This window comes from Peromyscus maniculatus, chromosome 9, assembly GCF_049852395.1.
Source record: "Peromyscus maniculatus bairdii isolate BWxNUB_F1_BW_parent chromosome 9, HU_Pman_BW_mat_3.1, whole genome shotgun sequence".
NCBI lineage: Eukaryota > Metazoa > Chordata > Mammalia > Rodentia > Cricetidae > Peromyscus > Peromyscus maniculatus.
Genome location: NC_134860.1, coordinates 73,978,921 through 74,003,303, shown reverse-complemented (window position 1 = coordinate 74,003,303; position 24,383 = coordinate 73,978,921). Strand labels below are relative to the sequence as shown.

Genomic DNA, 24,383 nt, shown 5'->3' with positions numbered 1-24,383 from the left:
AGTGAAAAGGCAATTCCATATTTTAATAAAGTAGTTCGGACCTGGTGGGTACCCAGAAGATCTGGAGGATCCCCTAGGGGTCGTTGGCCCCAGTTCTGAGGAATGCTAGCTTAGTGTGCTTTACATAAGCAGCCCTTCCTTATGTGCTACATTATAGAGGTACTGCTCCTCCTGCACTGCTCGGTAGCAATCTTAGAGCAATAACATGCCTGTGTCTGTGTGGGGGAGAGGTTGCTGTGGATGGTGGTGGCGCACGCCTTTAATTCTAGCTCTTGGGAGGCAGGGCAGGTGGATCTCTGTGAGTTCGAGACCAGTCTGGTCTACAACCAGTGCTGCACAAAGAAACCCTGTCAAAAAAACAACAAACAAACAAAAAACCCCAAGACTGAAAATAAGGAGTATAGTGCATATTTTTACACTGGCCCTGATTCATAGTCAGTTTCCTTCAAGTGTAATATTTCTCCTGACATTTTACTTGCCTAGCCATGTACTGTCAGTTTAATTCTCCCTAAAACTCTGTGGGGAGGGGGCTGGAGAGATGGCCCAGAGGTCCTGAGTTCAGTTCCCAGCAACCACACGGTGGCTCACAACCATCTGTAATGAGATCTGGTGCCCTCTTCTGGCATGCAGGCATACATGCAGGCAGAACACTGCATACACAATAAATAAATAAATATTTAAAAAAACAAAACCTGGGTCCCTTGGGGAGGGACCTCAGGGACTCCACCATGCAGATGAGAACTAAAGTTCTTAGGTATTCTCTGATTAGCCTTCTTAGTTGCTTCTGCTGAAATATTTGTTTAAAGCATCTCCCCGTGATTAAGAGATGGCTCTTTTGGTAAATTGCTTTCCAACTGTGAGGACCTGAGTTCACATTCCCAGTGCCCCTGTAAAAAGTCAGGCATGGCGGCAGGTCTGTAATCCCAGCACTGGGTTAGCTGAGCCAAATGGATTCCTGAAGCTTGATGGCTGTCTTAGTTAGGGCTCGCTCCTTCCTTCCTTCCTTCCTTCCTTCCTTCCTTCCTTCCTTCCTTCCTTCCTTCCTTCCTTCCTTCCTTCCTTCCTTCCCTCCCCTCCCCTCCCCTCCCCTCCCTCCCCCCCCCTCTCTCTTGTTTATCAAGACAGGGTTCCTTTTGTTTATTGAGACAGGGTTTCTCTGTGTATCTCTGGCTGTCCTGGAACTAGCTCTGTAGATCAGGCTGGCCTTGAACTCAAAGAGATCTGCCTGCCTTTACCTGACAAGTGCTGGGATTAAAGGTGTACACTACCACCGACAGGCTTAGTTAATGTTTCCCTTGATGTGGAAAGACAACATGACCATGGCAACTCTTATAAAGGAACACATTTAACTGACTTACAATTCAGAGGTTTAGTCCATTATTATCATGGAGGGAAGCGTGGCAGTGTGCTGGCTGAAATGGTGCTGGAGAAGGAGCTGAGAATTCTACATCCTGATTGGCAGGCAGCAGGAAAAGACTGGCTTGAGCTTCTGAGACCTCACAGCTCACCCCCCTAGTGACACACTTCCTCCAACAAGCCCACACCTCCTAATATTGCCACTCCTTATGGACCAAGTCTTCAAACATGAGTCTATAGGTGTCATTCCTGCTCACATTATCACAATGAAAAATGGCTAATCAACGTCGTTAGGTGAGCTCCTGGTTTGATGGAAGATCCTAACAAAAAGTAAGGCAGCAGAACTTCTGCTGCATCCTTGCTTCTGAGCCCCGTGGCCATTGTCTTTTGTCTCTCTGCTGTGTCCTTGCACAGCCCAGAGACTGACCCGCCTGGGGCAGTAAAGGAATGAAGAAAAGACAGCATAAGGTCACACAGAAAAGCTGGAATTGGGTAGCCTGGACTCCAGTGGAGAAGCCTCAGCACCTAGGAAGCTCAGCATGTTTAATCTACACAGTTGAACGGAGAGGCAGAGTTATTGCATACAGGAGAAGCAAGGAGGCGGGGTTTATGGTATACAGCTGAATCAGGAGGCAAGTTTAGCTAATCTTGGGATCAAGCAGTCTTCATAGAGAAGCAGCCTTCTGGGCTGGACATTTCCTGCACACAGGATTATCATCTGTAGTGGACTAGAGGGAGGCTTTGACATCTCTCCAAGCCTCATTCTGGTGAAAGTCTGGATCTAAGGCTGTGGTCCTTAGCATGGCCGTGGCCATGTCAACAACACACACCACTCAGGCCTTCCTCCACTCTCCACATCCCTTCTTCCTGTATGTCACTTCTCAGTCAGCTCCAAGCCCTGTCTGCCTTAGCAACTGTGCTGGGCTTTCTTGTTTCCCAGGTGACTAAGTGACAAGGCCCCCACAGGAGGAGGGAAGACCGGCTACTACTTCTTCCTGAGCCGTCTCCCTGTCAGAGCAATCTCAGCACTTGGGAGGGGAACAAAGTGAGGGGATTATATTTCCTGAGCTGCCACCGAGGTTTGTGGTGGTTTTTTGTAGATTTATTGCCAGCTGCCTGAACTGTCTACTGTGGAACACTGAGCCCAATAGTAGAGCTGTTCCTTTACTCAGTGCTTGAAAGAGAGTAAAAGGGATGTCTGTGCGTCCATACTCAAGTATGTGTGTAGAAATTAGAGCTGGCTTATGTGGTAGCTATAAACCAAGGACAGACTAAAAGAAAGAACCTGGAAACTAGAATAGTGTTAAATAATATTGGGAATGACAAATTCATTAAAATTTAATGACTTACTCTTGTTTTTATGTATTTTATTTATCGAAAATTGCTTTCTTTCTGCACCTTGTCCACTTGTGGGTGTTTCTTCCCTTCTACTGCAGGAGGAAGCTTCTCTGATGAAGGCTGAGCAGGACACTGATCTGCTTCCCGGGGCTAGCAGAGCCAGCCCTCAATTTTTATGGTGTAGTAGTTTAAACCTTTAGGAAAGTTTAGAGACCAGTTTTTAACGTCTTCCGATTGTTGTGTACTACAATTTTGTAAGTACTATGATATAGTCTGTTCTCAAGACTCTAGAGGATTTTAGATACACTGATTCCCATCTTTGTCTTCCTGGTCCCAGCCCCACAGCTGCTTCTCTAGAGGACTCTTGCTCTGGAGTTGCTGTATGAGCATGACTCAGTGTGCTTCTCTATATGTCTTTACAGTGTAACCAGAGAAAACCAGTATGGTTTTTGGAGCTGAATTAAGTAGTGTCTTTTATATATCTAGCAATGATGGAAGTTCAGTGCTTAGATATGAGAGCTATTTTGGAAGTATAGAGTATGTACTCACAAGATTAGTTTTTCTTCTGTTTTTTTTTTCTTTTTTCTTTTTTAGAATTTAAAACTGTAATTTGGTAGACATTTGTGATGTAATGTAGCTAGAGTTTTCCTGCCTTGCCCACAGTCAGGACAAATCTTTGTCACCCGCCAGTCCCATAGCCGCTCAGACCCAACCAAATAAACACAGAGACTTATATTGCATACAAACTGTATGGCCGAGGCAGGCTTCTTGCTAACTGTTCTTATAGCTTAAATTAATCCATTCCCATAAATCTATACCTTGCCACGTGGCTGGTGGCTTACCAGTGTCTTCACATGCTGCTGGTCATGGCGGCCTGGCTGGCAGTGTCTCTCTGTCTCAGCCTTCTGCTTCCCAGAACTCTCCTCTCTCCTTGTCCCATCTACTTCCTACCTGGCCACTGGCCAATCACTGTTTTATTTATTGACCAATCAGAGCAATTTGACATACAGACCATTCCACAGCAATGTAAGTTACACCAATGAGAAACTTAACAGTCCAGTATTCCCAGTGAAACTGTGACTACTCGGCAGAATAGGAGAGAAGATGCTTACATTCTGTTTAGCCATGACAGCCGTGCATTTTTGTAATTTGGTAGTGCCGCCTCCTCTTCATCATCTGTATTGTCATGATCCTACTGACAATGTTTTCATTGTGCATCAGTTAACATTTAGAATACTGTTCCTCAGAAGGCTCCATCTATCATTTCTGGCCCATTGTATTTTCCTAGTTAAATAAAAAGATTGCTTTATTTTGTTTTTATGTGTGTGAATGTTTTGCCTTCATGTATGTTTTTGCACTATGTGTGTGCCTGGTGCTGAAGGAAGCCAAAGAGGGCATTGGATCCTCTGGAACTGGAGTTAACTTGGAACTTAAGTCAAAAAGCATTAACACTTTTATTGTATGTCATACTTACCTACTCTTTTTAAAAAAGATTTATTTTTTATTATATTATGTATAGGTGGGTATGTACATATGAATGTCGGTGCCATGGGGGCCAGAGGCATTGGATTCCCCAGAGCTGGAGTTACACAGTTGTGAGCCATCCATCAGGGGTGCTAAGAACTGAACTTAGGTCTTCTGGAAGAGCAGCAAGTACTCTTACATGCTGAGTCTTCTCTCTAGCCTCATATTTACCTTTTCTTGAAATACTTTGATACCTACCTTTGACCAAACCTGGCCATTTCCAGTTTGGTAAAACAAACCTGAAGAATTTAGAAAACTGTCACCCAGGGAGAATGGCGGGGGATACAAAGATGCTTGTCTTCTCTCCTGTTGGTTTTCTATAACTTCCAGTTCATGAAGTTGCTTCTTTGTTTAGGCTCCTGTACACCCAAGTTCTTAGGGATAAGTTAGCATCTTTACAGACCAAGTCAGCATGGACAAACTGGTTTCAAAAGAGAAGTTATTTCCTGGAGGTTTTGAAACTAAGTCATTGACTATTTAATTTTAAAACATTTTCATTTTTTAAAAAACATAGTTCTCTATTGATTCTTTGGGAATTTCATATCATGCACACTAATCCTGCTCACCTCCCAGTCCCTCCATATCTACCACTCACCCCTGCAGCATGCCTCCCCAAAAGAACCTCCCCAAATTAATTGGAAAAAAAACCAAAAACAACAAAAAAGCCCACCTCTCCCCTCCATCTTTCCAACACCATTCATTCATTCTAGTCACATCAGGAGCTGCGGTGTTTAAACATTTCATTTTAATTTTTCTGCTTTTACAGTTGTCTTTTTGCCTTTTAGTTTTAATTTTACTTTCTCTGTATGGGTTTTTTGCCTGCATGTGCAATGTGTGTGCAGTGTTGGAGCAGGCCAGAAGAGGGCTTCAGATCCCCTGGGACTGGAGTTACAGATGGTTGTGAACTGCCAAGTGAGTGCTGGGGATTAAACCCAGGTCCTCTGCAAAGAGCAGCCAGTGCTCTTAACTGTTGAGCCATCTCTCCAGCCCTAGTTACTTATTTTTAAAGCCTCCCTTGGGAGTGGTATTCAAATTGTGTTGTTGGTATTTTTCAAACATCAAGATTTACGTTACAGGCAGGATTCTTTCCCAGTTCTTTGAATAGCTGTGGTTTCTTTTATTGCTTTTCTGCCTTTTGAGGTAGAGTCTCACTCTGTATCCCAGGCTGTCCTGGAACTCTCTCTGTAGTTCAGGCTGGCCTCAAACTTATGGCAGTCTTCGTGCTTGAGTCTACTCACCTTACAGACGTGAGCCAACGTGCCGTACTTTCTGTGCCTCATCATCTTTATCGTTCTTTTGGAGAAAGAGCCGCATGTAGTCCAGGCTGTCCTCCAGTTGTGTAGTGGAGAGTGATCTTCTGATGTCCTCTCCTCACCTTCCAAGGGCTGGATGACAGGTCTGTGCTATTGCCCCTACTTTCCCCCTGCATTCTTAGAAAATACCTCGTGGCGAGCTTTCCTTGTTCTCTATTTGTATTACAGAAAGAAAAGATGGTTTGTTTGGTTTCCTTCGTACTGTTTTCATTTAGAGCTGTCTTCTGACACTGTTGGTATAGTAATTCCCTTGAAAGAAAAGAAAGACTCTACTATTGGCTTATTATTTTTAAAAATGACACATACTGTTTATTTAATTTAAGAGCCTACATAGAATGTTGAGAGCTTTCAAGTAAATAAATAAAAATAAAAAAAGTTGTAGCCCCTGTCCCCCAGCCACACTGGTCCCACTTTGAGTGGCCAGTGCTGGTCAGAGGCGGTGTGTAAGACAGTCACAGCCCAGCAGGGTTGGAAGGGAGGCTCTTGCCTGCTCTTTACTGCAGTGGCTGTGCATTTCATCTCCTCTTAGCTTCTTGGCTTGAAAAAAATCGAAGGGGTTTTTATTGAGGCATATGATTAAGTACTTAATTTATTATTAAACAGTAGCCTATGAATAGAAAAAATAGATAACCTGTTATGGTCTTATTTTGTTTACAATAGTGGATGTACACAAACTTACATTTACTCGGTTCAGTAAACCTACCACCATGGTAGTATGTTAATTTATTGATGAGAGAGATGATTTTACACAGTTGATCCAGATCATGCAGCCTGTAGGCCTGAACATTTAATAATGATGTAAGTAGATTTTAGGGTGGATGTAAAGTCAGTTTTATGGGAAAAGGATAACATTTTAAAAAAGAGAAATACATGGGAAGTTTAACTTTTGTTTTAGACCATTTTACATATATTCTAAAACAAACAGTCCAACCCTGGTATCCCTGCCCAGCTCCAGGAATTTATGGTAGATTTAACGTGGCTTAGGTAATGATAAACAAATTAATTTGGCTTGATTTCCTTCTTTCTTTCTGTTTTTTAAATTTTTTTTTTAAAATTTTTAATAGATTCTTATTCTATAGCCCAAGCCAGCCTCAAACTTGGTATTCTGCCTTGGCTTTATAGACATGTGCCACCATGTCCAGTTGAGTAAATCAATTTTGGAAAGATGTCTAATTACACCTTTTATATTTGTGCCATTTCTTCATCATTGCTCTGGTAAATTGTACTGCCTAAGACTGTGTGTGGCTGTATGTATCACTTCAATGCTATGCTTTTTGTTGGACAAGCTATTGGCTGTAACTCCTTGAGGGCACAAAGGTTATATAGTGGGTAATGTGTTAAAGGAGCCAAGAGAAGTGATTGAACCCATTCAATTAATTCTTGTAGGGTTTCTAATGCTGTGAAGAGACACCATGACTAGGGCAACTCTTAAAAGGAAAAGATTTAATTGTGGTGGCTCACTTACAGTTTCAGAAGTTTAGTCCATTATCATCATGGTGGGAAGCATGGTGGTGTGCAGGCAGACATGGTGCTGGAGAAGGAGCTGAGAGTCCTACATCTGGATCAGCAGGCAGCTGGAAGTGAATGTCACACTGTACCTGGCTTGAGCATTTGAGACCTCAAAGCCTGCCCCCCAGTGACACACTTCCAACAACAACGCCACACCTACTCCAGCAAGGCCACACCTCTTAATAGTGCTGCTCTCTGTGGGCCTATTGGGGGACCATTTTCTTTCATATTACCACAGCCATTGTGAATGCTCTTGTTCCTCTATCCCAACTCTCTGCAGTCTTTGCCTTGTCTCTTGTTATAGTAGAAGTTTTTATGCTTTTAGGAGGCTACTCTTGAGGTTTTATCCTTATATTGATATTTTAAAGCATCTACTAAGTACCCTCTTTTTCATAGCTATTTTTCTGAGCTTATTCTTTTAAAACGACATGGGGGTATTTACCATGACATAAAGCATACTTTTGTTAATTCATAGCAGCCTTCACTAAAGAAAACAATACACAGAGTGTTTTAAATGTGGCTTTTTACTGCTTTTAGAGAAAGTTCTTCCAGCTGGAAAGATGTCTTTTGTGCTCTGGTCCATGTTCACTCAGGCTCAGAGACTCAGGTATAGCAAAGGGAAACATGCAATCAATTGAAGTGTGGCTAGCTTCTCACTTGTATTTTTCAGAGGATTATTTTATAGGATTTTTCAAGGGAAAAAAAATAAGATTGGATTTTCCACCCTCTAACCCCACTTTTTGAGTTTTTATTATGGTGAATTTTTTGAAGACATAAAAAGCAGAGAAAGTGTATGGAGAATGGCTGCCTCCTTTGTCCTGGAACTTCAAGGGTGTCAGGTCCCAAATGGCTGTGGTGCCTATTTAGTATACCAAAGTGTCTTCTTGGCCTCAGACTCACTCACTACCTGTGGTTCCTCTCAGCATTTCTCATCCCACCCCCTACCCTAAACCCCTCCAGTCCAGGGGCTTCCCTTCCCCCAGCTTCTGGTTTCTATATAATCCAGCCACTTCAGCCATGTGCTCTCTTGATTCTCAGCTCTCTCTTGGTTCCCTCTATCACTGTCCCCTTCCCACTCTCCTCTCATGGCCTGGTTCAGTCTGGATCTTTTAGATGCCTCTGCTGTTCTCTCCCTCATAGCCACAGTAGAAACCTCAGCCATACCTAGGAGCAGTCATGTTCTCATTTTCAGTCAAGATCAGGTATGGCTAGTGTTATAATGGTATAGCAAGGCCACTACCCTTTCCCCTAGCAGAGTTATGGTAATGACTTCATTTCACCCTTAACTTTCTCAGTGCGCGTCTCTATATGGATTCCTTGTTTAAAAATGCACAACTGCAAACCACTGGGATAGGTGCAGACAAAACCTAAGTCCCAAAATGTCTTCATCGGTTTAGTTAGTGGGAGCTGTTAATGTTCAAATTCCAGTGGCTTCTTATCTTAGTTTTTAATTTTCTCTTTTAAAATACACTTTTTCTTACAACTTTATCTGAAATAACCATGTTCATATTGCATGGCATCACTTTGAGAAGATGCAGTTCATCAAGTCTTTCTTACTGCTTTGGTGGCATGATCATTCTACAGACTGAAAAAATTTGTATGATGAAAATGCTTAAGAGTAGAAAATGGTTTCTAGGGCAACCAAGGCACTGGTGTCACGTTTGAGATCATGCTGAGGGGGCTGCTGTTCACTGAATGTTGGATTGTTTTTCCTTTGTCAGAGTAAAGTTAACAACAGAGAGCGGAGGTGCATGCCTTTGAGCCCAGCACTTGGGAGGCAGAGGCAGGTGGATCTCTGAGTTCGAAATGAGCCTGATCTACAGAGTGAGTTCCAGGACAGGCTCCAAAAGTACACCGAGAAACCTTGTCTCGAAAAAACAAAAACAAACAAACAAACAAAAAGTTACTAACAGATATGTTTGGAAATGCAAAGTATTGCTAATCTAATATGACCAAAATCTAAGAAGCAGAAGGCTTTCCAAGTAGAGGTTAACAACCAAATAAAGGATTCTATGAGACTTTGTATAATGAGTGTGTATCTCAAGGAGGGGCAGTGTTTATAACTTTAGCAAACTCCAGTTTACAATATCAGTTTATTACTTAGAATATGAAAGATAATTGATCAAAAGAAGAGAGAAACCAATTTCTCTAAGTTTAAATTTAAAATAAATTTCTTTGGTCATTTTATATTCCATTATACAAAAACACTCAGTAAGCAGCTTAAGGTTCTGAAATGTAACCACAGTCTTGTCTTTCCCTACCATCTAGTAGGAGTGGAGAGCTGTGTGTGGTCTGGCCAGGGAGAAACGTTAGTGGTGAGCCAGTGGGTACTGAAAGCCTGCTGTGTTTGTAGAGAGCTGCAGCTGAGGTCTGTTCTGGTTGGCGTTTTAAAGCACATGTGGATCAGTGCTTGCCTGCATCCTTTCCTACAGATATACTCACTGGCTGTTCCAACAGATGCATGCTGGTATCTTCCTCAACCCTTCCTTCTGAAGCCTTTCTTGAGAATGTTTTAGGAATGGAAGGAAGTATAGTCATCTCTCTTGATAGAAGAAAACCTTTCCCACCCAGGGTTGTTTACAGCTTCGGTATCTTACATATGACCCTAGGATTTAACCATGGATTTAACATCACCATGGCTGTGGTGATGTAATAGATTTTTCCTTACTGTGTAACTTGTTCCATACTGTAATTTGGCCATTTATTCAGATGAATACCTATACTGTTGAACAAAGGGAAAACGTGGTTTGGAGCGGTTTTCACTGCTTTCCTGCGGTGTCTTGGTGAACACTGATGTTTCTTGTATGCACAAGTGAAGGACAGGCTCCTGTGGTTTGGAACTGGCATAAGTGATGTCTGTGCCCACCCATGCATGTCCCTTGGTTCTAGTATTTCTGTGTACCTGGGCCAGTTTCTACATTGTGGCATCTCTGTCTCTGAGAGAGCTGTTTCTTCTGCCAGCCAGCCTGCCCACAGGGAGGGATGGACAGAGTGCAAGACTACTAACTCTTAACCCTATGGACAGCCTTTCAGTCTGACCTGCAAAGAATTAGTGGGAGGAAATGCTCTTCCATTAACCCCAAGTTGGGATACTCTGAGAGTGTGTCCTGTGCTGCCTTCCAGAGTTCTGCCGCTGGATTAAGCAACAGTTTCTACAGTGGGTTCGGCTAGCACTGGTTTTCTAGACTAGTCTCTCCATTGACTTCTTTTGTTCCTTTTCCCCAGTCTCTCCAGTGTTTCGGGACAGTCACCTCCACCTCCCTCACAAGTGCACTGCCCATCATTTCAGACTGTCTTACAGTTGGCTTCTGGAGGGGTCAAGACAGGTCTTGGAGCATGTGTGTATGCGTTGGCTGGTTCTTTCTCTCCCCTCTCTCCCTTCTTTCCTCTCCTCACTTCCCCCTTCTTCGTGTGTGTGTGTGTGTGTGTGTGTGTGTGTGTGTGTGTGTGTGTGTGTTTGTTGGGGGGAGTCAGAAGACAACTTGTCAGAGAGCCACTTCTCCGCTTCTCCATGTGGGTTCTTGGGATGGAGCTGGGTCACCGGGGATGAGTGCCTTCCTGGCTAAGCCATCTCCAGCACTACTTTGATGAGCTGGCCTCAAGTCCACAGGGATCACTTGCCTCTGCCTCCCAAGTGCTGGGATTAAAGGCGGACACCACCTCACCCAACTTCTACTTTGAGTTTTAATTCATAGATCCACCATTGCATTTTCTAGACTAATACTTTACATTGTCTCCCTCTAATGTACACTACTTTTCACATTTTTAATCACGGGTTTCACATAGATACAGGTATTGTCTAGAAATATAATATTTCAGCTTCAGAAGCACTGTGTGCTAAGACAGACCAGAGAGTGCTAGCAACATATATTTTCCTTTTCCCTTTAAGTAAATAAGAAATGAGTTAGTTCTTTGAGACACATAGGCTGGTAAATTTATCATTTAATTTGGGGATCCAATTAATTTTTCTTTCTCTAACTTAAAACTTTTAATATTTTTCTTCTGACATGACTTAGCAAGTGAAAGCACTTGTGAAAGTGAATGTCAGTTGAATCAGTGATGCAGGTAATTTATTTGAATTACTTTTGAGGAGTTTTTTCTTCTTGAAATGAAATCATTTCCACCAAATGACATTTTTCTACGCTAATGAGGTGCTTTGTACATGGAATATTTCCCCCTTGCAACTGCCTTTTTGAGTGAATTATATTCTAATAGATTCTGTAGCTTTGAAGTTGTTATTTCAGAAAGCTGGGGATATAGAGACTAAATACATGACAGCCTGGGGTTGGTATTCCCAAACCCATCTGAGATGGCATCTGAGAGACTTGTTTTGAGACTAGAATGACAGCTTATGGGAGAAAAATGAAAAGGTGAGAATAAAGGGATTGGCTAGGCTGGAAACTAAGTATTTTGAAGAGCCCTGGATCCTGTTGTCCAGGGGTTTGACTATAGAACATGATGAGAAAGGAAGTTTAGTGGAAGCAAAAGAGAAGGGAACAAACCAACCAACCAGCCCAGCAGAATTGTATTGGGTGAAGGAGAGAAGTGTCCGTGAGCGTCCAGCACCTCAGCGCTTCACACCAGCAAGTAAAGCCTCTTGCATACTGAAGTGGCCTTTCCAACGGGTGAGGGAGTGAGGAACTTGACCATGCCAGAGTGAAGGATGTGTAAGGATGAGATGGAGGGCTAGAGGTCACATCCAGGAGTTAGTCCAGCTGCCCTGCCTCCTGCTCTCCCCTCTAAGGAAAAGGGTGCTTCTGAAGACTGTGAAGTCTCTGAAAAGGCGTGGGGAGTGCGGAAGATTGGTGCTTCACAGATTAGGAGGTTGGTGCTGTGGTCTCACCATCTCCAAATACTGAAAAGTGCCACTGGAGTAAAGGCTTAGGGAGAAGAGAGAGACAACATTCAGCACTTGATTCCTCCATGGTTGGGGTTACCAGTTTCTCATAAAAGACCAACCCAGTGTCGTTTTGAAGTTAATTGTTACACAGCTACAGATATAATATAGTTCATCTCGTTTCTCCTGAAGATTGAGGAATGTTTCTCACATTTGTGGGCAAAGTGTCCAAAGGCACCCATTGTCTTTGTTCATTCTAATGGATAGTCTGTTTTACAGGATTCTGTCTTGGCTTCTATCAGGCAGTGCACGGTACCTCAGTTACCTTATGTCTGGATATTTGTGATTCTAAAATTGTTTTAAATGCTTTTCTAAAAATGTCTACATTTATGATGATTGTGTCTAGTTACTCTTCAGTGGAAACAATAGCTTTATTTATAACTCAGTTTAGGTCCTTCCAGTTGTAATTACTAGTCTTCATTAGAGCTAATTTTAGTTGGCATATTGAGATTTTGTCTGACTGACCACTGATTAGGCTTACTTGGCTCTAGGGATAGTTTACAAGTAGTTTATAAGAGAGGGTGCCTGAGCTGACCTACTCTGGTGATCGGATGGCCAAACACCCTAACTGTCATGATTGAACCCTCATCCAGTAGATGCAGAGATCCATGGCCAGGCCCCAGGCAGAGCTCCAGGAGTCCAATCCACAAGAGAGAGAGCAGGGATCATATGAGCAAGAGATATCGAGACCATGATTGGGAAAAGTACAGAGACAACTAGCCAAACTAGTGGAAACACATAAACTGTGAACCAACAGCTGAGGAGCCCCATAGAACTGGACTAGGCCCTCTGGATAAGTGTGACAGTTGTTTAGCTTGAACTGTTTAGGGGGCCCCTAGGCAGTGAGACCGGGGCCTGTCCTTAGTGCATGAGCCGGCTTTTTGGAACCTAGGGCCTATGCTGAAACACTTTGCTCAGCGTAGGTGAAGAGAGTAGGGGCCTGGACCTGCTTCAACTGAATGTACCAGGCTGTGCTGACTCCTCAGGGGAGACCTTGCCTTGGAGGTGGTGGGAATAGGGGGTAGATTGGGAGGGGGGAGGGGAAGGCTGGGAGGAGGGAGGACAGGGGAATCCATGACTGATATAAAACAAATAGAAAATCTCTTAATAAAAAGAAAAGATAAAAAAATAAGTAGTAAGAATCATGTTTGATGAGCTTCATGTCGAACCAGATCATATATAATGGTAAGACTTTCATTCTAAAGAACTACTTTATTGTGGTGGCTACTGAAGTGCTATGTAAGCTTTTCAGCAGTCAGATTTATGTGAAAATCATTGTCTATATCATTTCTGTAGAAACATAGGTATCTTTCTTGTAAAACTAATTTCATAGTACTATTAATATTTTGTAAGCTTGCTACGTATGGTTATATTTTTTACATAGAAAATTTAAATATAGAATAGAGGATATTTATAAACTCTCCATATTCTGCCATTACCTTTACACACTAATGATAAATGGCTCATTCATTGTTAGTGGTTTACCTCTTTCATAGCTGCCTTATTTGGATTTTGTGAGAGCAAATCTGGGTTCTGTCTCTCACCTTGTAGTAATCACTTTAGTTTCGGGTTCTCAGGGATTCTCCTCACCAACCCATTCCAAAGAATGATATTTAGGGATAATTAGCTCTGAGTGGAAGCTTCCTGACTTTGAATTTCTCAGTTTTTCATAATTCCAATCTTACCTATAGGTCAGTTTGACATTATTTAGTAGTTATAAAGAAAAGGTATATTTGCATTATGTTACTTTTTCTAGTGTAATTTTATTGAACAGTTGTAGCTGGAGTTATCTCCAGTCCCGCCCTGACTGGCAGTCACTCAGATTCAAATAAACACACAGATGTTTATATTTAAACTGTTTGTGTATATTTAAACTGTTTGGCCTAATGGCTCAGGCTTCTCGCTATCTAGATCTTACATCTTAAGTTAACCCATTTCTATAAGTTGCCATGTGGCTGGTGGCTTACTGGTATCTTAACATCTTCTCATCGTGGTGGCTGGCAGTGTCTCCTTGACTCAGCCTTCCACTTCCCAGCATTCTCCTCTTCTTTGTCCCACCTACACTATCCTTCCTGCCTGACTACTGGCCAGTCAGCGTTTTATTTATTAATCAATTATAGCAACATATATTTATAGCATGCAGGACATCCCACAGCAAATAGTAATTCACATTTCACTCTTACAGGGTACAGTTTGCTAGTTTTCATGTATTTACAGTGGTACACCTGTCACAGCATCCCATTTTGGACCATTTTTATCTTATTAAAAATAATATTATTAGCAGTCACCCCTTAATCCCACTCCAACTCTCCTGCTGCTGTCTGTACTGTAGTTATCCATTCTGGAAACTTCATACAGGTAGAATCACAGTATTTGGTCTTTTGTGATTGGCACTGTGTTAATTACTCTTCTATTGCTGTGATAGAATGCATGACCAAACGCAACTTAAGGAAAAGTTCGTTTTGGCTTATGGTCCCAGAGGAAAAGAATCCTTCACCGGCTCCTGGACATGGAAAGCTTTTGGGGTTTATCTTTGATACTTTACAGTTTCAGTAGGGTGGTTTTTGTGTGTGAGTAGGTTGCTCCTCTAAGCTGCCCTGTAGGATTCATTGAGCTTCGTGCCTGTTGATTGCTGTTTTTCTTCAATCACAAGACACTTTCAGACATCGCTTTAAGTGTTGTCTCTGCTCTCTACTTTTCATCCTCCCTCTGAAATCCTGACTGAACAAATGTCTTAAACATATGCTCAGTTGTTTCATTATGTCTTCTGCATATCCTATTTTTTTTTTTTTTTTTGCTTTTCCCCCATGTTATATACTCAGCAAAATTTATTGTTTCATATTCTAGCTTTACTGAATGATTTTTTTAACTTACGTCTAGTCAGGTATTAAACATATCCGATGATGTTTAAATTCTGTCTATTGTGTTTTTAGAGTTTCAAGGTGTCTTAGCTGATTACTACTGTGTTCCTCACAACATAGTTATTTCATAGTCTGTATTTGAGAATTCTAATCTCTGACATCAAAGTTCTTTCCTCCAGATAGGACTTGCCTTACTTCCTCCACCAGCCACTTGAGATCATTACCAGTTCTTATCACCGTTTCAACAGTTTATTGTTGGGTAAGAAAACACACCAAAATGGAGCTTAAAATAAATGATGCAACATTCCCATGGATGTGTGGGTATCTGATTAGGCTGGGAGATGTGTGAGTTGGTCACGCATCTGTGCCCAGCTGTGAGTTGGCTGCGGTGCTGCTTTTGGCTTCCTCACTCACAGTCAGGTTCAGTGTTGCAGGGGTACCTTGGTCCTCCTTCGTGCTCTGCAGTACTTTCTGAGTGTTGAGTGTCTGACCCAACATCTCTATCTGGCATCATAGTGTGGGTAGGGTTTTTCGGCTGCAGTTGATTAGTTTCATCTAGTCACAGGGCCAGCCCAATTCCAGAAGGAAATAATCCCCCACTTTTTTTTTTTTTTTTTTTTTTTTTTTTTGGTTTTTCGAGACAGGGTTTCTCTGTGTAGCTTTGCGCCTTTCCTGGAGCTTACTTGGTAGCCCAGACTGGCCTTGAACTCAGAGATCGCAGAGATCCGCCTGGCTCTGCCTCCCGAGTGCTGGGATTAAAGGCGTGCGCCACCACCGCCTGGCAAATCCCCCACTTCTTTCTCTCACTTTCTTCCTTTCTGGGTTTCCCCCTTTTGTGTGTGGCTGCAGATTATTTATTGTAATCCCCTCTCGTTTTTTATTATTCAAAACCCTAGGAAATTCAACATCTAATTGTCCTGTTGTCTTAGTGCCTGTGAATTTGGGGAGTGGAGCAGAGCAGTTGTACTTTGAATTCATAGGCATTTTCCTGGGAAATTATATCTAAGTTGTATCATGTGTAGAATGTGTTGAATTTAGTCCAGTATAGGTTTGGTGCACGTAAGTGTTTATTATTCTCAGTGTTTTTCTGAAGTTTGAAATTTTAAAACTAAAACAGAGGAAAATGCTCTAAGGGATTTCATTAAATTATTTTGTTTAGCAAATAATTATTTTCTAAATTCATACCAAGTTGATTTTTTTAATCCAGGCCCTTCAAGAAGCAGGCATTAAGCAAGATGAGATTCATTGTGCAGGAATTTCTTAGGAAAGTGGATTGACCCCCGTTTGTTTGTTTATTTGGGGTGTGTGTGTGTGTGTGTGTGTGTGTGTGTGTGTGTGTGTGTGAATTCATGTGTGTGCATGTGGGGGTGGAGCTGTGTATGTGTGCATGTGGAGACCAGAGGTCAATACTGGGTGTCTTCCTTATACCTGTCCTCAGTTTTTGAAGACAAGGTCTCTCACTGAGCTGAGAGCTGGCCAGTTCCACAGGGATTTCTCTGCCTTGCCATCCCTGGCCTTACACAGGCATGCTGCTGGTTATGGCTTTGTACATGTATCCTGCATACTTGAACTTAGGTTCTAATGCTTGCTATGACCACTGAGCTGTCTCTTCAGCCCTGGAAGGAATTATTATTTTTGACCATAATCTTCAGAGACAGCCTACCACAGGCACCTGCAGCCACACAAAGAAGCTTAACCATTCTTTGATAAGAGCCATAAAATTGAAGCTAGGTAAGCATTCATATTACTGTGAGACTTGACATCCAGTCTAAAGCATTTTGGTCTATACTTTAGACCTGTTTCTACTTTGTGTCTGTGTTAGATAAATAGTTGAATGCACACACACACACACACCTTTTGCTGTGCAAGCAGAATTACAGCTGGTCATAAATGTTTTTTCCCAAGCTGTCTGTTTGTTGAAGAATTGCCTGGCTTACTGAACCATACTGATTTTTTTCTTTTCTCATACTTACTGTTATTTATTTATTTATTTAATTTATTTATCTATTTATTTATTTATTGCTGTTAAAATCCAGTTTTAAATATGTATATTTTTTCTTAGTTATGAGCTCTGATCTAATTTGGTCTGTATTATTTAGAACATATAAAATGAATGTTTTTATTTTCTCAAGTTTTGTTTCAAATGGATTGTACTGTTAATTATTTCTACAGGTTTCTTATACTTGGCATCTCTCATAAGTTATTCTGTTGCTTTAATTAATTTTTATCTCTTAGTGCTTTCTTTAGGAGTTGATTTGAAGAAGTCTTGATTTTTTTTTTTTTTTTGCTGCATACTACATAGAGAGAGAGAATATGGATGAATGAGTGAATGAATTGTCAGACTTCTTGTCCTTATCACACATAGCCATCAAACCCCAAAGTCAGAAACCATGGCATCTGTTGTCTTCACACATCTCCTTCTCTCCTCACTGGCTGCCCTAATGAAGGGAGAGTTACTTATTTCAGCTAGTGGCAGCTTGAAATTTATTGGCCTATTCACAGTAGCTTTCTTAGTTTCTATTCTTATAGGTGTGACAAAATACTCATAACAAAATCAATTTAAAGAAGAAAGGATTTATTTTAGTTGATAGTTCACTGTGGATACTCCATCTTAGTGAGGAAGTCAAGATGGCAAAAGCCTGAACAGCTGGTTACATCAAATCCACAATCAGGAACCAGAGAGTGATAAATGCATGCTGCTGCTCTGTTACCTTTCTCCATTTACACAGTCCAGGACCCCAGCCGGGAAATGATGCCACCCACGGTGGCCAGTTCTTCCCACCTCAATACAATGAAAATAATGCTCTGCAGGTACAGCCAGGGACCCATCTCTCAGATGATTTTAGATTCTGTCAAGTGGACAATAAGCACTAACCATCAGACAATAAATCAGAGTAAAAAAACTTAGTCAAGAGTTTTTGACTTGGGGATTCTCTGAATGAATAATAATGTTTCAAATGTGTCTGTTACTTATATATGGCCATTTTTCCCCTAATGCTCTTAAAAACAATTATTAGGTGGACTACTTTACTTCTGAGTTAATTATATTGCTGATAAATACTGTTTGAGAAGTGGAGTTGGGTAGAGGTAAGAAACAGCATTCTACTTTTTAAAGGGGAGGGAGAGACTGTAGGTAGGGAGAGTGTGTATTGTAGAGAGTGGGCTTTGAAGCTGACTGCTGAGTCAGAACTTCGTTACTCACTGGGATATGCACTGGCTTGCTCTTTGCTAGACTGCAGTTTCACCGTCTGTAAACTGAAGGTAGAATTAGCAAGTATTAACCAAAGGGCATGGTAGGAGTTCATGAAGAGTAGATGTAAGTGGCATTTTCTCCTACGTTTCAGAATTCTTTTGTTTTTATATTTATCACCATACGTTATTCTTCTACATATGTAATAGTAGCCCATGGTGATATAGGCTGGAATTTTTGACAGGCAAGAGCCTTGGACTGTGAAGACAATTTTAAATAAGTGTCTATTGTAGCTGTTTTTAAAACGTGGGTCTAAAAAATGAATTTCTGCTGGACGGTGGTGGCACACCTTTAATCCCAGCACTCAGGAGGCAGAAGCAGGCAGATCTCTGTGAGTTCAAGGCCAGCCTGGTCTACAGAGCCAGATCCAAGACAGGTACCAAAACTACACAGAGAAACCCTTTAGGGGGGCGAAAAAAAAGAATTTCTTTGGAACATTTTAAATTACAACAAAATGTAATAGTGATCTACTGTTATTTGTAAGGGAAGGGTGTGTGATCAGTTGCCACTGTCATTGTCCTGAGATTGATCAGAACGAGGCTACTAAGCCTCCCCCCTTGAGCCCTTCAGAATGACAGCATTGTTCAGTCTTTATTGTGCCTTGGTTATTTAATAAACTCAAGGTGACTAGAAACTAAAGGTGCCCACGTCGAGGCCATACCCCAGCTTTTATTGGTCTTTGTTCCTGCCTTCCATTTCTTAGTTTTCCTAATTTTAAGATGCTTTCTGTTTTTAGTGATCTCTTTACATGCAGTTTTCTATTTGGGCCTTCAAATGATTTAAAGATATTTGTCTTTTGGGTGGTTTTAAAATAAGGTTTTTAAAATAACAATAGTTTTATTTATAAATAATGACTGTATGTTTAGAAGTAACTTAAAAGAGAATCCACTAACCTGTAGATGAGTGGGGTGATTCCTTTAATGCATTAAGTCTTAAACACATTCCAACCATTGTTTTTTAGACATCCCCTTTCCCCCACCCTCTGCCCCCTTCCCCTCACTTTTTTCCCCTCCCTCCCCTACTCCCTCTCTCTCCTTTGCCTGCATTTTGAAAAACACTGCCTGGTTGCAGTCGAGTCAAATTCAGCTTCCATCCTTTTATGGTGGGAGCTGACCCAGATGGCTGTCACAACAAGTTCTGCTGCTCATGGGCCCTGTGTCTTCTGCACTGGGACCTAGGGATAAGGTTGGCTGTAGACAAAACAAAGCACTACCTGGAGCCAGCAAGATGGCTGCCAAGCCTGAAGATCTGAGTTCAATCCCCAGGACCTACATGATAGAAGGACTGACTCACATACACATGAGCTCATATGCAAATAAAAATGAATTAATTAAAAAGCCTATGTAGATTTTAGCATCAGTGCCCTTGTATTTTATATGTGCAAAATCTAGATGTCTCTGTTCTTGATATTTCTGTTGACACGTTATTAGATGCCTAATTGTTTGAATCACTTACTGCAATTGATTGATTTGGAAAACTGGCGCTAACCGTGCAGGCCACTAGGGAACGCATGGATGCCCCACTGAGCTGCCTCTTGGCACCTTGTCTGTAGAGGCAGCCCTCAATGCAGCTTCCTCTGTGCCTTCTGTGCTGTTTCTAGCCCTTACTAGTTCAGGTTTGCATTCATTATTCTTTATTCTTTACTGAGTGGTGTGAAACTGCATTCAAAGTGCTTTATGAAGTGTTTTTTTTTTTAAAAATTTTTGATACTGTAAGGATACAGAATTGTATCCCCTTTTTCCCCTCAGTAATTCTCCTCTACCACAAAAATGGAGGCATTACATGAGATTTACTGTATCTCAGATATGTAGCATTGTTCTTGGGTTTACTTTGCACATACCTTTTCCTCCCTTCCTTTGATTAAGGGTATTCTACTCAAATTCCCTGAAGGAATTTTTAATTGAGTTTTAGAAATCAGTTTCATAGTTATTCCCAGTTGTAGTTGTTTCTTCTCAACTTAATCCAGGGATGATTCTGTGTATAAATGGAAAAATTTGCCTGCCTTGCAATGGTTTCTTTCCTTTTGTGGCTAGACTTACTATTTTAGAGGGTTTTTTGTTGTTGTTGTTGTAGGTTTTTTTTTAAAGATTTATTTATGAATTTCTTGCCTGCATATATGTCTGTGTGCCACATGCACGCTTGGTGCCTGCCAAGGTCAGAAGAGGGCATTAGATCCCTTGGAACTAGAGTTATAGATGGTTGTGAGCCGCCATGTGGGTGGTGGGGATTGAACCCATAATCTTCTGCAAGAGCACCATGTACTCTTAACCACTTAGCCATCTCTCTAGCCTCTTAAGGCTTTTTGTTGTTGTGCGTGCATGTGTGCAAGCGCCCGTGGAGGTCAGAAGAGAAGAGAAGGCTAAATTCCCTGGAGCTGGAGTTATAGGTGGTTGGAAGATACCTGCTGTGAGTACTGGGAGTTGAACTCTGGTCCTGTGCACAAGTAGCAAAGCACTGTGACTGCTGAGCCATCTCTCCAACCCCTGGCTAGACTTCTCATCCTGCCTAGTCTCTTTTCCTTCTGCAGTCGTGGCCCCAGTCGGAAGTGGATTCTTTGCCCTCGTTTGTCTTTCAGCATACTTATCACGGCAAACTGAATTCCTATTATAAAAGCTAAGGCCTGACCTGATCTAATGAACAGAGGTCCTGACCTTCCTCCAGTGTTGTCTTGACATTTGCAAGCCTCGTGTTCTTGGTCAGGTTTCTAACTCAGTTCTTCGTGTCTAGTCCGAAGGCAGTATTGTGGAGTGACTAAGAACTTGGTGCGTAAAGGTTGCTCGCCAGCTGTAGGACTGGACAAGTTGTCCTCGTCTGTGGGTCTCTGTTTCTTCTGTAATATAAGAGTGCTGAAGCCTTCGGCTACTTCAGATTGAATGGACTGGCCATCATCTCAAGGCATCAGTGACTTAGATACATTTCCCCACTCATGCTTATGTGAAAAAAATGGAAAAGGAAGTTTGGTTGTTTAGGACAGAAAGTTGCAGCATGTTTAATACACTTTAAAACCCTTTGTACATGGTGATTCTTATGGGAGTTGTTTTAATTTTTGACATTAGTATGCACATTTTAGGAAGACTATTAACACATACTTGTCAGTTTTTGTAAGGCTTATTATTTATTTGTTTATGTAGATGAGTACTTTATTTGCAATACAGAATAAGGCATCAGATCCCATAATAGGTTGTTGTGAGCCCCATGTGGGTGCTGGGAATTGAACTCAGTCCCTCTGGGAGAACAGCCAATGTTCTTAACCCCTCTCCAGCCCCATATTTGTCAGTTTTAAGGAATAAAAACTTGTGCTATTAAGTGATTATACATATTTGTCTTTTAAGGAAAAGTTGGTATTTACTATCTTTTATAAAGAATCAAATTATAATGACATATATTGCAAAAGGGGTATGTGAAAAATTATTCAATTCCAGTGGAATTGCAAGGTTGCATCACTTTTGAATTAAAATTACTTTTATTATATTTTTAAAATAAAAAACATGAACATCAATATTAACAATTTTGTGACATTAATAAGCTAAATATTTTTCTGAAGTTGTTTTGTCTGCAAAACAGCTCTTTAACCTCTTTGCTTTTTTTTTGTTTTTTTTTTTTTTGGTTTTTTTGGTTTTTTTTTTGTTTTTGTTTTTGTTTTTTGCTAAAAAGCTACTAAGTGCTGGAAAAGTATAGTTTAATATGTTACCCACTTGATAAAGAAAAGATGCTTGCCTTGGGAGCAAAAAAGACAATGCTTATAAATATTTACTGCTGTGCCTAATACTGCACCTCAGCAGTGTCATGCATTTTAATGTCCCCTCTCTTAGGGAGTCACATTCCCAGCACCTCCTACTTTTCCTGACTCGTTTGGATTAATTCACATGCTTTCCCCAGAAGAGAGATCTTTTATAATGTACTGTGCTCTGTACCCCATTCTGCCATGATACTTGAAACAACCAGACATGACCTCTGCAGGAGAGAGTGAGGTGGTCATGGTTCTCTTGTTGGAAAACCATTAGCTTCTGAGGGGTTTTAGCTTTTTGCAGGATTGGTAATTCCTACTTGGGTTTTAAAATCCTCAACTCCCTTTTCTACCTTGAACTTGTCATGAAAAAGCTGCTGTTTAATATACTTAGTTTAACAAAGTAAGAGTCTAGAGAGGTGATGCAGGAGTTAAGAACACTTGTTGGTTGTTTTTTATTCTTTTACCCTTTGTTCTTTTGGAGGGCCTGCCACCCAACTCCCAGATAAATCACACAGGCTTGGCTTACTTCTAGCCAACTTTTCCTAACTTAAATTATCCCATCTACCTTTTGCCTCTGGGCTTTTACCTTTCTCGATTTCTGTATATCCTTCTTATCAGGTGTCTGGCTGTGGCTGGGTGGCTGTCCCCTTCTTTTCTCGCTCCTTGATCTTTTCTTGCTTCCTGATCTTCCTCCTACTTATTCTGTCTGCCTGCCAGCCCCACCTATCCTTTCTCCTAGGCAGGAGCCATTCAGCTCTTTATTAGACCATCAGGTGTTTTAGACAGGCAAAGTATCACAGCTTCACAGAGTTAAACAAATGCAATATAAAAGAATGCAACACGTCTTTGCATCATTAAAACAAATGTTCCATAGCATAAACAAATGTAACACATCTTAAAATTATACAACAAACACTTCCTTCCAGAGGAATCCAAGTCAAGGAGCCCACAACCACCTGTGAGTGTAGCTCCAGAGGATTTGACACGCCTGTTTGGCTTCTGTCGCTGCGTGCGCGCGCGCGCACACACACGCGCACACACACACACTCAGCATTCACTCTCACTGACACACATACATATAAGTAAATCTATAATACAACTTTTAAAAATAAAATGAATTAAAAGTAATTGTGCTTGAGTTTTTAAAATTCTGTCCTGCAGTTAAAGAGACAGTGTGGTACCAAACAGTTAGTTGGTGTTGGTGGCATAGGGATGAGTGTACATTTCTTCCAGAATGAACATAAGGAATGACTTTATTTCACACGTAGATAGCCTTTGAGTTTGACAATACATAGTAGCCATTGTCTACTGCCAAAGCTGTACAGAGCAGTTTGCTGTTTCAACATCAACTGTTAGTGACTTTTATTTCTTTTATACACACTAATGCTTTTGTTCTGCAAGCGGTATAGTAGAATCTCCCTTTTCTTATTCATAAAGTACATTCTGCCAACACTCAGGTCATCTACTCAGATTCCAGAGTTTTTACTGAGACTCAAAGGGGGAAGGAAATACAACCGGAGACCAAAATGATGTTTTAATGTGTCCTTCTGGTTTTCAAGGTCACTGAATTTTATATACTGCTCTCAGTGTGGTATTTTTAGGTTGTATTGTAACAGACACACATTTCATAAATTCCTGTGGTTGTGTTTTCTGTTTTGTAAACTATCCCTACTAACTTTTTAAACTATTTTACAGCATGTTAACTATAATTAATAATGTACACTTTAAAGTGTTTTCACAACAGAAAGATATGTGAGGCAGTATATGTGTGTGTGTGTGTGTGTGTGTGTGTATATATATATATATATATATCAGTTCTATTAGCCATTCCACAGTGCTCACATACTTCAAAACACCGTGTTATATACCATATATATTTTTTTGTCCACTAAAAATATAAGAATTCATTTCAAAATATTCACATATATATGGAAAAATACAGAGAAAAATCAAAATGGGTTTATCAAAATGTAAGATCACAGTATCTTCAGTCATAACTTAATTTTTAAAAGATTCATTAAATGACATACCTAAAGTGAATGCAAAATCATTTAGTTATTTGTAAAACTAAATTAAATGATGAAAGATTCAAATTCAAGAAAGTATTGAAATTAAAATTAGTTATTCAGCATTTCTTAAGAATTCTAAAAAAAGAGTTAATGAACATTTGTTATAAGGAAGCAAAATCAATGGAGTGTAATTAAGATTAAATTAGTAGGCTAGCTCAATTTCATATTTTAATGTAGAAGAATTTGTGCCTAGTATCCTAGAGGATATTAATCAAAATTACTTGTATAAAGTTGAACCTACCATCAAAAAGAAATTAAGTAGATCTTTGTAGATAACTATTAAAATTGTTTTGATATGTGACCAGATGTACTAGGGTCCTGCACTTGGAAAAATCTGTCATGATGTTGTAAAAGAATACAGTAGAGTTGCCTCATTCTTTGATATCTAATAAATTTCCCTTTTTCTTTTTGCCATTCTTTAATGTCTAACTCAGTACTTCACATACATAATGCCTCAGTTATACACACACACACACACACACACACACACACACACACACACACACACACACACACACACACACCCTGCAGTCAGT

At 40.7% G+C, this 24,383-nt stretch overlaps 1 protein-coding gene and 1 non-coding gene across 4 annotated transcripts in view; both read left to right on the top strand.

Annotated features, from left to right (window-relative positions):
• The window catches only part of Gtf2f2 (general transcription factor IIF subunit 2), a 126,713-nt gene that overhangs the window by 28,229 nt on the left and 74,101 nt on the right, over positions 1–24,383 (top strand). The gene's annotated exons all lie outside the window — the stretch shown is intronic.
• LOC121832466 (small nucleolar RNA SNORA5) lies at positions 19,115–19,250 on the top strand. Its single transcript, XR_006076121.2, has one exon. It is a non-coding gene; the product is annotated as a small nucleolar RNA SNORA5 (small nucleolar RNA).